The sequence below is a fragment of the Anomaloglossus baeobatrachus genome, chromosome 1, assembly GCF_048569485.1.
Source record: "Anomaloglossus baeobatrachus isolate aAnoBae1 chromosome 1, aAnoBae1.hap1, whole genome shotgun sequence".
Lineage (NCBI taxonomy): Eukaryota > Metazoa > Chordata > Amphibia > Anura > Aromobatidae > Anomaloglossus > Anomaloglossus baeobatrachus.
The window spans coordinates 53,430,848-53,444,134 of NC_134353.1; positions in this window are offsets into that span (position 1 = coordinate 53,430,848).

The following is a 13,287-nucleotide window of genomic DNA, read 5'->3' on the forward strand; positions in this document are numbered from 1 at the left end:
ATACCAGCCTTCAGCCATGTGGCTTTACCCTGGCTGGCATCAAATTTTGGGGGGGGGCCCCACACGTCGTTTTTGTTTATTTATTTATTTTACCGCATGATATAGACCCGCCTGCCGGCGGCTGTGATTGGTTGCAGTGAGACAGCTGTCACTCAGCGTGGGGGTGTGTCTGACTACAACCAATCATAGGCGGAGGAAGCAGTGAATACGAGATTGAATATTGAGCGGCCGGCATTTTCAAAAAAGCAAAAGCCGCCGGAGGTTTTTGACAGCTGTGCAGCGCCGCGCCGATGATCGGTGAGTATGCGAGAGGGGGAGAGACCGACCGACTAACAGAGAGAGGGACAGACAGAGAGAGAGAGACAGACAGACAGAGCGACCATCTGACAGAGAAAAAGACCGACCGACAGACAGAGGGCGATTGACCGACATCGCATCCAGAATGCACCAAAAAAACGCACACGGACGGTACGGGTAGAACACGGACATGCTACGTGTCACATACATGCAGACACGAACCCATTGACTTTAGCGGGTCTGTTCCTGCGTGATGATGGAGAAAAAAGGACATGTTGAGTGTGTGGAAAAATGCACAAACGTACAAACTACACGGACACACGATCCATGTGGTTTTACGTGTGTGTGCCTGTTACCATAGGGTAACATTGGTGTACGTGTCTCCGTGCCGCCGGTATGTGCAAAAAACGTACCAAACACGTACCGGCAGCACGGATGTATGTTGGAGGCCTTAAAGGGATCGTTTTCAAATTATTTAACCCCTCCCAAGCCATTTTCTGTTTTGTTTTTTTTTGTTTTTAGTTTTTACATCCCCTTCTTCCAAGAGCCATAACTTTTTTATTTTTCCATCCGTACAGACATATGGGGCTTGTTGTTTTTTGCAGGACGAGTTGTACTTTTGAATAACACCAATCATTCTGACCCATATTGTACTGGAAAATAGGAAAAAAATTCCAAGTGCGGTGAAATTGCAAAAAAAAGGACTGTTTATTCACCATGTTCACTATATTGTAAAACTGATCTGGCAGTATGATTCCCCAGATCAGTGCGAGTTGAGTTCGTAGACACCAAACATGTATATTTTTACTTTTATCTAAATAAGGAAAAAAAAATTCTGAAGTTTGTAAAAGAAATAAAAAAAGAAATTGCACTTTTAACGTCATTTTCCGTGACCCATAGCGTTCTCATTTTTCGGGATCTGGGGATCAGTGGGCACTTATTTTTTGTGTCTTGAGCTGACTTTTTTTATAACTCAAACACATTTTATTAGGCACAATATAGTCCTAACAGGTCGTGGCATCATCAGAATACAAGATATATCAAGGTTTACAATATTCTATATATAACTAAAGACAGCCCATCTCGCCGGAGCGCATTAGATTTAGCTGTTAGAGTTTGACAGCATGATCTAAGTGTGACGCCCTGGCAAAACCAGGTAGTCCCAAAAGTAGTACATCCTCCTTGTTACCACCAGAAACCAACACTCAGGCATAACACACAGCCATTAAACCCTAGTCACCCCCTCATGATAATAAGGGCACACTAGTGGGCGGGATCAGGCGGATGAGAACGCCCACCTAGGGGTCCTGAGGTGTCAGGGACGGGAACCAGAGAGCTGGAGTTCAGTTTTGACAGTTGAAGTGAGAGGAGTAAAGTGTGCAGTGTAGTCAGGGGTAGCCCTTGGACTACCCAGCTAGATGGCAGACAGTGAACTGGGCCACAGGCGCCGGAGATCCAGTCGCGGGAGACCTAAAGTGGACTGGGTCCGTGTTGTAGCCCGCCAGTGCCGACAGCGGGAATCCGGTCCAGAGGCTGTGCACAGTTGGGGTGCCTGGACCCTATGGCGAGGAAGGTTGCAAGCCCCTCTCCAATTAACCAGCCGGGGACAAGGTTCCAGACTTTGTCCCATTAACTGCCCAGATAGAGCGAAACGGAAGCCCAACGAGATCCCAAGGGTCAGTTTTTGCGGGCCACAGCTCCCAACACACACAGAACCGGGAGTGGACTTCTCTGTTCTATGCAAAGTCGTCCAAAAGAAAAGACAAACACAAAGTGTAGGGGTAAGAAATACCTGTTCATTAACCTGGGAGCGGGACCCGAATGCACCCTCCTAAGGCAGCCGGCCACTGGCAACTTGGTTTACTACTGGACTTGTGTGAAATTACTGAACTGTGAGCACACCATTGTTCCCCGGTCCAGCCCGGCACGCCACCTCCAGTAGCCATGACTCCCGTGTTCAATCCGCGGATCCCGGGACTACACCTCCCCTACCCGTGGAGGGGATCCCATCTTGCTGCCCCGCTCCATCAGCCCCGGGTGTCACCATCCCTCACCACAACCCACGGGTAGCGTCACAGACACAACAACTCCCCTGTAAATATCCCCTTTCCGACGGTTGTGAGGACGGGCGGCCGTGCGAGCCCGGGACCGGTCACCACTCAAGCCGCAGCAGCGAACCCGGATCCGAGCAAGCCCCCGGAGAGAGAAGCGGCAGCGGCCCCCCTGCCCGCAACATAAGCGGTTATACCATCCTACTATATACTGTCCCCTTCCTGGTATATGCTGTCCCCCATCTTGGGCCCCTCCTGGTACATACTGTCCCCCTCCTGGTATATACGGTCCCCCCCCTGTGCTCATCCTGGTATATACAGTATGTCCCTATCTTCTGTTCTCTGTAATGCAAAAAACACAAAAAACATTGTACTCACCCTCTCCAGCTCCCACGTTGTGCTGCGTCCTCCTCTGTATCCCTTGCACAGTGGGCAACATCTTTCATCAGCGTCTGTGTTATGGCAACACATGATGTCATTGTAATATGCCGCTCTCAGTGTCTGGGACGCTGATGAAAGCTGTCAGCTTCTGGTTGGCCGGCAGTGTGTATCGCAGTACAAGGACCAGACAGGTCTCTGTGCCGTGATGTATTTCAGTTGGATGTGTGCCCTGATCTACCGGCAGAGTATGGGCACCATTGAATCACCCACAGCTGACGAGATTGACTTAAAAAAAATGGCAACGTGCACAGATAGGACTCCGCGGCCATTTTCTTCAAGTGTATTGCATCAATCTGCGCACGCGCCACCTCTGCGGCCATTTTCTTGAAGTCCATCATGTCAACCATGGGCGATTCAATGGAGCCCGCAACCCTGCTGTGAAATCATTGACACCCGCTCTATTGCCGACCCTCCGTCCTGTGACCCTTCTGAAACGCTCCACTGCAATGGCATCTCCTCCTCCGAGCCCTCAGTATCGCCAACCCTGTCTCCTGTGTCCCCGCTCCACCACCACTGCCCAGGTAAGCCATATCCAGATTATAAGATGCACCCCTATTTTACCCCCAGTTTTGAGTGGAAAAAATTGTGTCTTATAATCCGGAAAATACGATAAGTGGGAAAAGGCATAAAAAATGCAATAACCAAAGAAGATTGTTACTGATTAGATTGGTGTGGACACCTGAAGAAAACGAAGAACACAGTATTTATGCAACATGTGTGAACACGGCCTTTCAGATACAGTATAAAAAACACACAAAAAAGACAAATGTCGTATAGTGAAGCTACATAAAAATATGAAAGTTCTGGCTGCTACAACTATGAAAGAATGAACAAAATGTAAATTCACAGATCCCAACTAGAGATGAGCAGGACGCACAGATGATGTTGCACCAGTCCTGGAATATCAAAAGCCACTAGGGATGCCAGAAGGTAATGCCTGCTTTACACGCTTCAATAAATCTTTCAATCCGTCGTCGGGGTCAAGTTGTAAGTGACGCACATCCTACATCGTTCGTGACGTATTTGCGTGTGACACCTACATACGATCAAGATTGAACGAAAATACGGTGATCGCATACACGTCGTTTATTCCTCATACATTGGACGTTTTGTTGTATGAACCTAGTCAATTGTAACGTGTGACATCCCTCATACGATTTGGGTGTCTGAGGCTTTGTGCGCAGGTGTGCGCTCTGCACCGCAGCTTAAAAAAGGTCTGCTTCAGAGCGCAGCTGAAAAGCTGCGTTCTGAAGCGCCTTACAATGTCTGTCATTCACTAATCTCTGTCAGTCCGTCACTATCTCTGTCCCTCTCTCACAGTCTGTCGGTCAGTTTCCCCTCCTCTCTCATACTCACCGATCCCCGATCACCAGCGCGGCGCTGCACGGCATTCACACTGCTCCGGCGGCTTTTACTGTTTTGAAAAAGCCGGCCGCCCATTAAACAATCTCGTATTCCCTGCTTTCCCCGCCCACCGGCGCCTATGATTGGTTACAGTGAGACACGCCCCCACGCTGAGTGACAGGTGTCACACTGCACCCAATCACAGCAGCCGGTGGGCGTGTCTATACTGTGCAGTGAAATAAATAATTAAATAATTAAAAAAAAACGGCGTGCGGTCCCCCCCAATTTTAATACCAGCCAGATAAAGCCATACGGCTGAAGGCTGGTATTCTCAGGATGGGGAGCTCCACGTTATGGGGAGCCCCCCAGCCTAACAATATCAGTCAGCAGCCGCCCAGAATTGCCGCATACATTAGATGCGACAGTTCTGGGACTGTACCCGGCTCTTCCCGATTTGCCCTGGTGCGTTGGCAAATCGGGGTAATAAGGAGTTATTGGCAGCCCATAGCTGCCAATAAGTCCTAGATTAATCATGTCAGGCGTCTATGAGACACCCTCCATGATTAATCTGTAAATTACAGTAAATAAACACACACACGCCCGAAAAAATCCTTTATTAGAAATAAAAAACACACACATATACCCTGGTTCACCACTTTAATCAGCCCCAAAAAGCCCTCCATGTCCGGCGTACTCCAGGATGATGCAGCGTCGCTTCCAGCGCTGCTGCATGGAGGTGACCGGAGCTGCAGCAGACACAGCCACTCCGGTCACTTCCACACAGCTAATGAAGACAGCCGCGCGATCAGCTGATCTGTCACTGAGGTTACCCGCTGTCACTGGATCCAGCGGTGGATGCAGCGGTGGCCGCGGGTAACCTCAGTGACAGCTCAGCTGATCGCGCTACTCACCTCAGTTGCTGCGTGGAGGTGAGAGGAGCGGCGGTGAGTAGCGCGATCAGCTGAGCTGTCACTGAGGTTACCCGCGGCCACCGCTGGATCCACCGCTGGATCCAGTGACAGCGGGTAACCTCAGTGACAGCTCAGCTGATCGCGCGGCTGTCTTCATTAGCTGTGTGGAGGTGACCGGAGCGGCTGTGTCTGCTGCAGCTCCGGTCACCTCCATGCAGCAGAGCTGGAAGCGACGCTGGACCATCCTGGATTCCGCCGGACATGGAGGGCTTTTTTGGGCTGATTAAAGTGGTTAACCAGGGTATATGTGTGTGTTTTTTATTTCTAATAAAGAATTTTTTCATGTGTGTGTGTTTATTTACTGTAATTTACAGATTAATCATGGAGGCTGTCTCATAGACGCCTGACATGATTAATCTAGGACTTATTGGCAGCTATGGGCTGCCAATAACTCCTTATTACCCCGATTTGCCAACGCACCAGGGCAAATCGGGAAGAGCCGGGTACAGTCCCAGAACTGTCGCATATAATGTATGCGGCAATTCTGGGCGGCTGTTGGCTGATATTGTTAGGCTGGGGGGCTCCCCATAACGTTGAGCTCCCCATCCTGAGAATACCAGCCTTCAGTCGTATGGCTTTATCTGGCTGGTTTTAAAATAAAATTGCGGGGGACCGCACGTCGTTTTTTTTTAATTATTTAATTATTTATTTCCCTACACAGTATAGACACGCCCACCGGCTGCTGTGATTGGGTGCAGTGTGACACCTGTCACTCAGCGTGGGGGCGTGTCTCACTGTAACCAATCATAGGCACCGGTGGGCGGGGAAAGCAGGGAATACGAGATTGTTTAATGGGCGGCCGGTTTTTTCAAAACAGTAAAAGCCGCCGGAGCAGTGTGAATGCCGTGCAGCGCCGGGGATCGGGGATCGGTGAGTATGAGAGAGGGCTGCTCAATTCAGTCACTCAGGAGTTTAGCGGTCACCGGTGAGTCCTTCACTGGTGACCGCTAATCAGGACGCGACACAGACAGAGCCGCAGCATGACAATGAAGTCGGGTGAGGTTCACCCGAGTTTATTCTGACAGTGCGGCTCTGTCTGTGTCTGCTGTTGTCGCGGGCGGGGAGGAGGGTGTCAGCACACCGCGCTCACCCCTTCTGCTCGGGTCCGGCAGCTGCTCCTGGTGGCTCGAGCTGTGGGGCCGGATCCCGGGGTTTCTCGAGCGACACTCCTCGCCCGTGAGTGAAAGGGGGTGTTTGTTGGGTGTGGGGATTGTTATAGTTCGTGACGCCACCCACGGCTGTGGTGATTGCACCACCGCTGCTCAGTGTGGGGGTCCCGGGGATGGTGATGCGGAGCAGCCAGGTGTTGTGTTGCCCCTCCGTGGGTAGGGGTTGGTGATCCCGGGGCCCGGTGATGAGATGTGAAGTGTAGGGCCTGGAGGGCGCAGGGACGCGGGGGCAGCGCTGTGCCTTGCGGCACTATGGTACTCACTCAGCTTGACACACGGACACAGTTTGTACGGTAAACCAACGGCTGGTAGGACGGTCCCACAGACGGCTGCACCTGCACTCCCGGTAGGTGACGGTGATGTCTCTCTTCCTTGCACCTGTGTTGACTGATGGTAGCGGTGGATTCCCTCCGGTTACCCGCTCCCCGACTGCAATCTGGGCCGGAGGAGCTCTACACTTTGCCCGCAGGCGCTGGCCCTGAGAAACTGGTGCCGTGGTGGTGGCGGTGTCTCTCCAATACGGGTTGGGCTCTTGCCTTCAATCGGGACTTGGTTGTTGGGGGATCTGCGTCCCCGTCACTGACGGATTTGGCAAATCTGGCGACTCCTAGCCTTGCCGGGGTCCGAGAGGCCCCTGCCCTGGTGCTGACTGTCCTTCGGAACACTGCTCCAGACCACCGGGCACACAGCCAACGGGGTCCTTCCAGGAACTTCCAAACGGTCCCCCTCCAGACAGTCACCGCCGTTGCTGACCTTGCTGTTCTGGCCCTCACAAAGCTGGACCCTTCAGGCTGTCTTTCTCTTCTGTCACTTTACTTGCTTTTTCTCCTTTTCTACTTTCACTTTCACTTAGTTGTTTACTTTAACCCTGTCTAGCCTACTCCTCCACTCCTTCCACTTCCTTCTCCCTGACTAGACTGCCTGGTTTCTTCCTGCCTCCAGAGCTGTGAGCTCCTTGGTGGGCGGAGCCAACCGCCTGGCCCACCCCCTGGTGTGCATCATCAACCTCTGGAGGAAGGCAACAAGGATTTGTGGTTAGCTGTGATGTGCCTACCTGGAGTGTGGGGTGTGGTGGTGTTGTGACCTGTGTCCCCTGGCTTGCCCAGGGCGACACATTCCCCCTTAGCAAAATGCAGACCGTCCGCGGGCTGCCGTCCTACACCGGTTTTATTTTTCTGTAAAAAGGGGATAACAGGGTTAAGCAAAACATAAATACATTTTTAATCAAAAACTCTTCCCAAGACGGGAGGCACATTTACTTAAACGTTGCAACGGTATACGGTCACGGTTTCCGCTCTCTCCCACCCAAGCAACCTGGCCCTGATGCTGCCCCTAAAACCCAGGCAGCACCCCTTGACCCACAGTCCAGCACAAGTTACCCGAGCGGGATCTGTCCTTCCCCTCCAGAGGGTGGCCACCGGTTCCTTTGGTGGCTGGGCCCTGGCCTGCTCTGCTCAGGGCCCTCCCTCCAACCTGCCTCTCCGGAGGCGGCATTGCGGAAACGGTAACGGTACCCAACATATTTACAAGCCACTTAACGTTTGTGGTGCCCTGCTAGTTCACGGGCTTGTCCATGGATAGTTCCCATGCCAATAAACTTTAAACGGTCCCCACGGGGACAACGGTGCCGGCTCCAGCCGGTTGCAAATCAACAAAGCAAATCAGGTGAAAAACTCGGTATAATTTTCCTTATCATTTTTTCAACAACTTTTTCAAAACTTTTTCAAACAAACTGCAACACTCTTACGTTTGCGGACCCCTTTCATTCATAGAACGGTCTCCCTGTACCTAAGTGGGGGTCTACCTAGGTTGGAACGGGTGGACCTTCGGGGCCCGGTGTCAGTGGTACTAGACAGTGGGGTAGAGGGAACAATCGGTTCCTCCTCCCTGCTACAGTGTGGGGCAGGCGGAGGTGCAGGGGAGCTGGGTACAGGTTCATCCCTGGGCACTGGCACTAGTTCTGGCTCACGGTTGACCGCTTCCACTACTTCTTCATCCACGGGTTGTGGGAACAGTATCACTGGAAGAATCACCGCTCCGTCCTGTGTAGGCCAGTCTGCTGGGAAGTCACCCATTACAGTGTGGATTACCTCTGCTGCCTTCTCCACTGGTGGAGGAACCGGTACTTCGGCCTCTGCCTTCAGCGCTGGGGGGCATTTCTTTAGATGGTCCCGGGAAACTGTGGCTAGGGTGTCCCCTTGGTCACGACTGATCTGGTAAGTCTTCCCGTCTCCCCATTCTGTGGGTTGTATGACATAAGGGACTTGCTCCCACTGATCATCCATCTTGTGGGTTTTCCTCTTCCGTTTCAGCACCACATCCCCTGGCTGGAAAGGACCTGCGGGCGCCTTCTGGTTGAACCGGTGCTCCTGCTGCTCTCGGCTTCGACTGAGGTTCTTCTCCACATACTCCTGGATTTGCCGGTACTGTGCCCTCCTCCGACTTTCCCACTCTGCCGTTGAAGGGAGTGCTTCTGGGGCTTCCAACCCCATCTCCAGATCCACCGGCAGGCGGCCAGGCCGAGCCCTCATCAGATACGCTGGGGTGCACTTCGTCGAGCTGGACGGGATATTATTATACATGTCGACCAAGTCAGGTAGCTTTTCCGGCCACATGTTCCGTTCTTCCAGCGGTAGCGTCTTGAGGAGCCCCAGGACCAAGTGATTCATTTTCTCGCACATGCCGTTGGTTTGGGCGTGGTACGGAGTGGTCCGGATCTTCTTGCAGCCGTACAACTGGCAGAATTCGTGAAACACCTCTGCTTCAAAATCCGGGCCTTGGTCAGTCAGCACCTTCTCGGGGTACCCATGGGGTCGGCAGAAATAAGCCTGGAACGCTCGAGCAGCGGTTCGACCAGTTAGGTCCTTAACGGGGACTACCACCATAAATCTTGAGTAGTGGTCTACCATGGTCAATGCGTAGGTGTACCCACTTCGGCTAGGGGTGAGCTTGACATGGTCCAGGGCGACCAGCTCCAGCGGCTGATGGGTGACTATGGGATGTAACGGTGCCCTCTGGCTAGTCTCGTCCTTTCTCCTCAGTGTACAAGGACCACATTCTCGACACCAGGCTTCCACCGATTCACGCATCCCACTCCAATAGAACCGCTCCCTCAACAGCATCTCCAGCTTCTTCCACCCGAAGTGGCCAGCACCATCATGGTATGCCCGCAGGACAGTAGCGACCTCAGCTTGAGGAAGGATCAACTGGCATATCTTCTCATGGGTCTTCGGGTTGATCAGCTCACGGTACAGCCTCCCTTGGTTTAGGTAAAGCCGTTTTCGTTCTTTCCACAAGCGTTGAGCTTCGGCTGGAGCGGCAGGGTCTATTCCCATAGCACCTTGTTCCACCAGAGTCTTGACAAGGCGGACAGCCGGCGCTTGGTCCTGGGCGTCCTGCCACTCTTGACTGGGCCGCGGGTCCAGATCCACCCTTTGCTGACAGACTTGTACCCTCTCAGTAGGCAGCTGGTGAAACGCAGGCAACTCGATCTCCTCGAGGTCGTCATCCTCGCACCCCTCTTCTGACAGATGGGGCATCCGGGAGAGTGCATCAGCATTTATGTTGACACGACCAGCTCGGTACTTTATGGTGAAATCATAGTTGGCTAGCCGGGCTACCCACCGCTGCTCCAGCGCGCCCAACTTGGCCGTGTTCAGGTGAGTCAGCGGGTTGTTGTCCGTAAACGCTGTGAATTTGGCTGCCGCCAAGTAGTGGCGGAACCGCTCCGTGATAGCCCACACCAACGCCAATAGCTCAAGCTTGAAGGAGCTATAGTTCTCAGGGTTCCTTTCGGTCGGCCGGAGTTTTCGGCTAGCGTAGGCAATCACCTTCTCCTTTCCATCCTGGACCTGGGATAAGACCGCTCCTAGCCCCACATTACTGGCGTCCGTGTGGAGGATGAACGGGCTCCCATAGTCAGGGTACGCCAGGACCTCTTCTCCGGTCAAGGCCGCCTTCAACTGGCAAAAGGACTCCTCATGCTTGTCCTCCCACGACAGTGGGGCTCCAATGGGTCTACCACCTTTGGTCTGTCCCACGAGGAGATCTTGCATGGGGGCAGCCATCTTCGTGTATCCCTTTATAAAGCGCCGATAGTACCCCACCAGACCCAGGAACTGCCTTACTTCCCTCACTGTAGTTGGTCTCGGCCAGCTCTGGATGGCAGTAATCTTCTCAGGGTCGGGGGCGACACCATCCGCACTCACCACATGCCCTAGATACTGCACTCTGGGTTTCAGCAGATGGCATTTTGAGGGCTTCAACTTCATCCCGTACTAGGCAAGGGACACGAACACCTCGGCCAGGTGCTCCAGATGGGCTTCATACGTCTGGGAATAAACAATCACATCATCCAAATACAGCAGGACGGTCTCGAAGTTTAAATGTCCCAGACAGCACTCCATCAACCGTTGGAAGGTCCCAGGGGCATTGCACAGCCCAAACGGCATGCTATTGAATTCGCAGAGTCCCATCGGGGTGGTGAAGGCGGTCTTCTCCCGGTCCTCTGGGGCCACGGCCACTTGCCAGTATCCGCTGGTGAGGTCAAGGGTCGAGAAGTAGTTTGCGGTTCTCAGTGCAGCCAAAGACTCTTCAATTCGAGGTAAGGGATAGGCATCTTTATGGGTTATCTGGTTGATCTTCCGGTAGTCCACACACATCCGCATGGTACCATCCTTCTTCTTGACCAGTACCAACGGAGCGGCCCAGGGACTACAGCTGTCCCGAATAACCCCTGCCTCCTTCATATTCCTCAACATATCTTTGGCACACTGGTAATGTGCAGGGGGAATAGGTCTATACCTCTCTTTGATAGGGGGATGTTCACCTGTGGGAATGTGGTGTTGAACCCCCTTGATCCGCCCAAAGTCTAGGGGGTGCTTACTGAAAACCTGTTCGTACTCCTGCACCACCCTGTGTACCCCGGCCCTGTGATGTGTAGGGGTATCATCAGTGCCTACATGTAGCTGTTGGTGCCACTCCTTTGTGTCCCCCTGGGGTGGGGAAGTGCTGGGGTTAGGTGGGAGTGTGGATGGACTGGCTTCCTGGATAGTGTGAGGGTCCAGGGTGAGCAGCTTGGCAATGGTGGCATACCGGGGGAGCCTGACTTCTTCCTCCCCACAGTTCAACACTCTCACGGGCACTCTCCCTTTCTTCACATCTACCACCCCTCAGGCGGCCACTACAGTGGGCCAGTGCTCGGAGGGCATGGGCTCCATCATCGCAGGGTAGTCACGCCCCTGAGGCCCTACTGCTGCCCTACACCAGATCATCATCTCACTCCTAGGGGGCACAGTCAATGGAGCAACATCCATCACTCTCACTCCACCAATCTCCCCTCCTGTTGAGCTTACATGCTGGCGGTACATCAGGGCGCGGATCTCACGCTGCACAGCCCTCTGCCGGCTCCCCGCCGCTGTGGCGGCTAGCTGTTGCAATAGGTTCAACACATCAGCCATGCAGTGTTCCATCACATTGGTTCCCAGCACTATTTTCGGGTTATGATCACTGGGTTCATTCATGATCACAATCATACCCTGGTGTTGCAGTTCAGCTTGCCCCACTGTCATAGCCACTTGTTTATACCCCACCTGGGTCAATGGAAGTCCATTAGCGGCAATCAAATTTATACTATCGTCTGGAGGCGCCAGCTCGTCTGTGGCCCAATACTGCCGATACAACGTGTACGGTATGGTAGTTACCTGTGATCCAGTGTCCAAGAGAGTCATCACTGGTATGCCGTCCACAGCCACGGGGATGATAGGGCGGGCCCCGACATATCGGTCTCGCCAGTCCGGGGGGCCACGGTGTTCTACTCCTGAGGATTGGCCCGGGGCCCCAGGGGTTGCTCGTTTAACGGGCACTGTCGGTAATAATGGCCCGGCTTACGGCACTTGTAGCAGATTGGGGGTCTGCTCCACGGGTTGTTAGCGCTTCTCCGCTGCATCCAGGGACTACATCTTCGGGACTGTCAGCAAGCTGTATCTGCGCTGGAGGCTGAGATCTGGTCAGAGGTTGTAGCGCAGCAAGGATCTTGGCAAGGTCTCCGTCCAGGCGACGTACCTGGGCTGCCAGTTCTTCCACTGTACTGCTCGGGGCTGTAGGTATTGGTGAGGTTGGTATGGCAGAGGCCGCCACAACGGGAGCCGTTTCGACGGGCCACGGGGCGGTTTCCAGAACTTCTGCAGCTGGGGGCTGTAGTGCTTTAATGGCCCGCTCCTTTAACACAGCAAAGTCCACATCAGGGTGTTCCAGGGCCCACAGCCGGAGTTGTTTACGATCCTCAGGGGACCTCATCCCCTGCGCAAATTGCTCCACTAACATCTTGTTGCTATCCGCCTCATTAATAGAGCTCACCCGCTTCAGCGTGCGGAGGGCGGTCTGCAGACGTAGAGCATAGTCCCGAATGCTATCCCCAGCTCGTTGCCGGCACTGGTAAAACTGCATCCTCAGCTCCGCTTCAGTCCGGGTCTCGAAGGCAGTCTGTAGCTTCTCGAAGATGGTGGCTACAGAGAGCCGGTCCCCCTCGGCCCAGGTCTCCGCTTCCTGCTCCGCCGCACCGGTTAACTGGCCTAGCACTATCGCTGCACGTTGCTTATCAGTCAGGGGGTACAGCTCTAGCAACGGGTTAAGCTTTTTCCGGAAGGCCTGTAGGGCATCCGGTTTTCCGTCATACCGCGGTAGCCAGGCAGCTCCGGGCGCATAGGGCAAGGAAAACGGCATGACCTGAGCAAGCGCGGGGGCCGCGGCACCTCCCGCCGGTGCGACCGGGACCTGGGCAGGCCCATTCCCATCCGCGGGTGCCGCTGCGGCTGCGACCACCTCTCCTCCAGCGGCTCCGTCGGGCGCAGACATCTTGTTTCCGTCCCCCTTAGCTCTTTCCGGCCCCTCCTCTCTCGGGGCGGGGTTTTGGCCTTCGCGCCTCTACTGCTCGAGAAGACGCTCGAGCGGGAACTTTTCGCGCCAAAGATGGCGGCTTCTAAAATTTTTCTGCCGGATGCCTCCGGCGGTAAC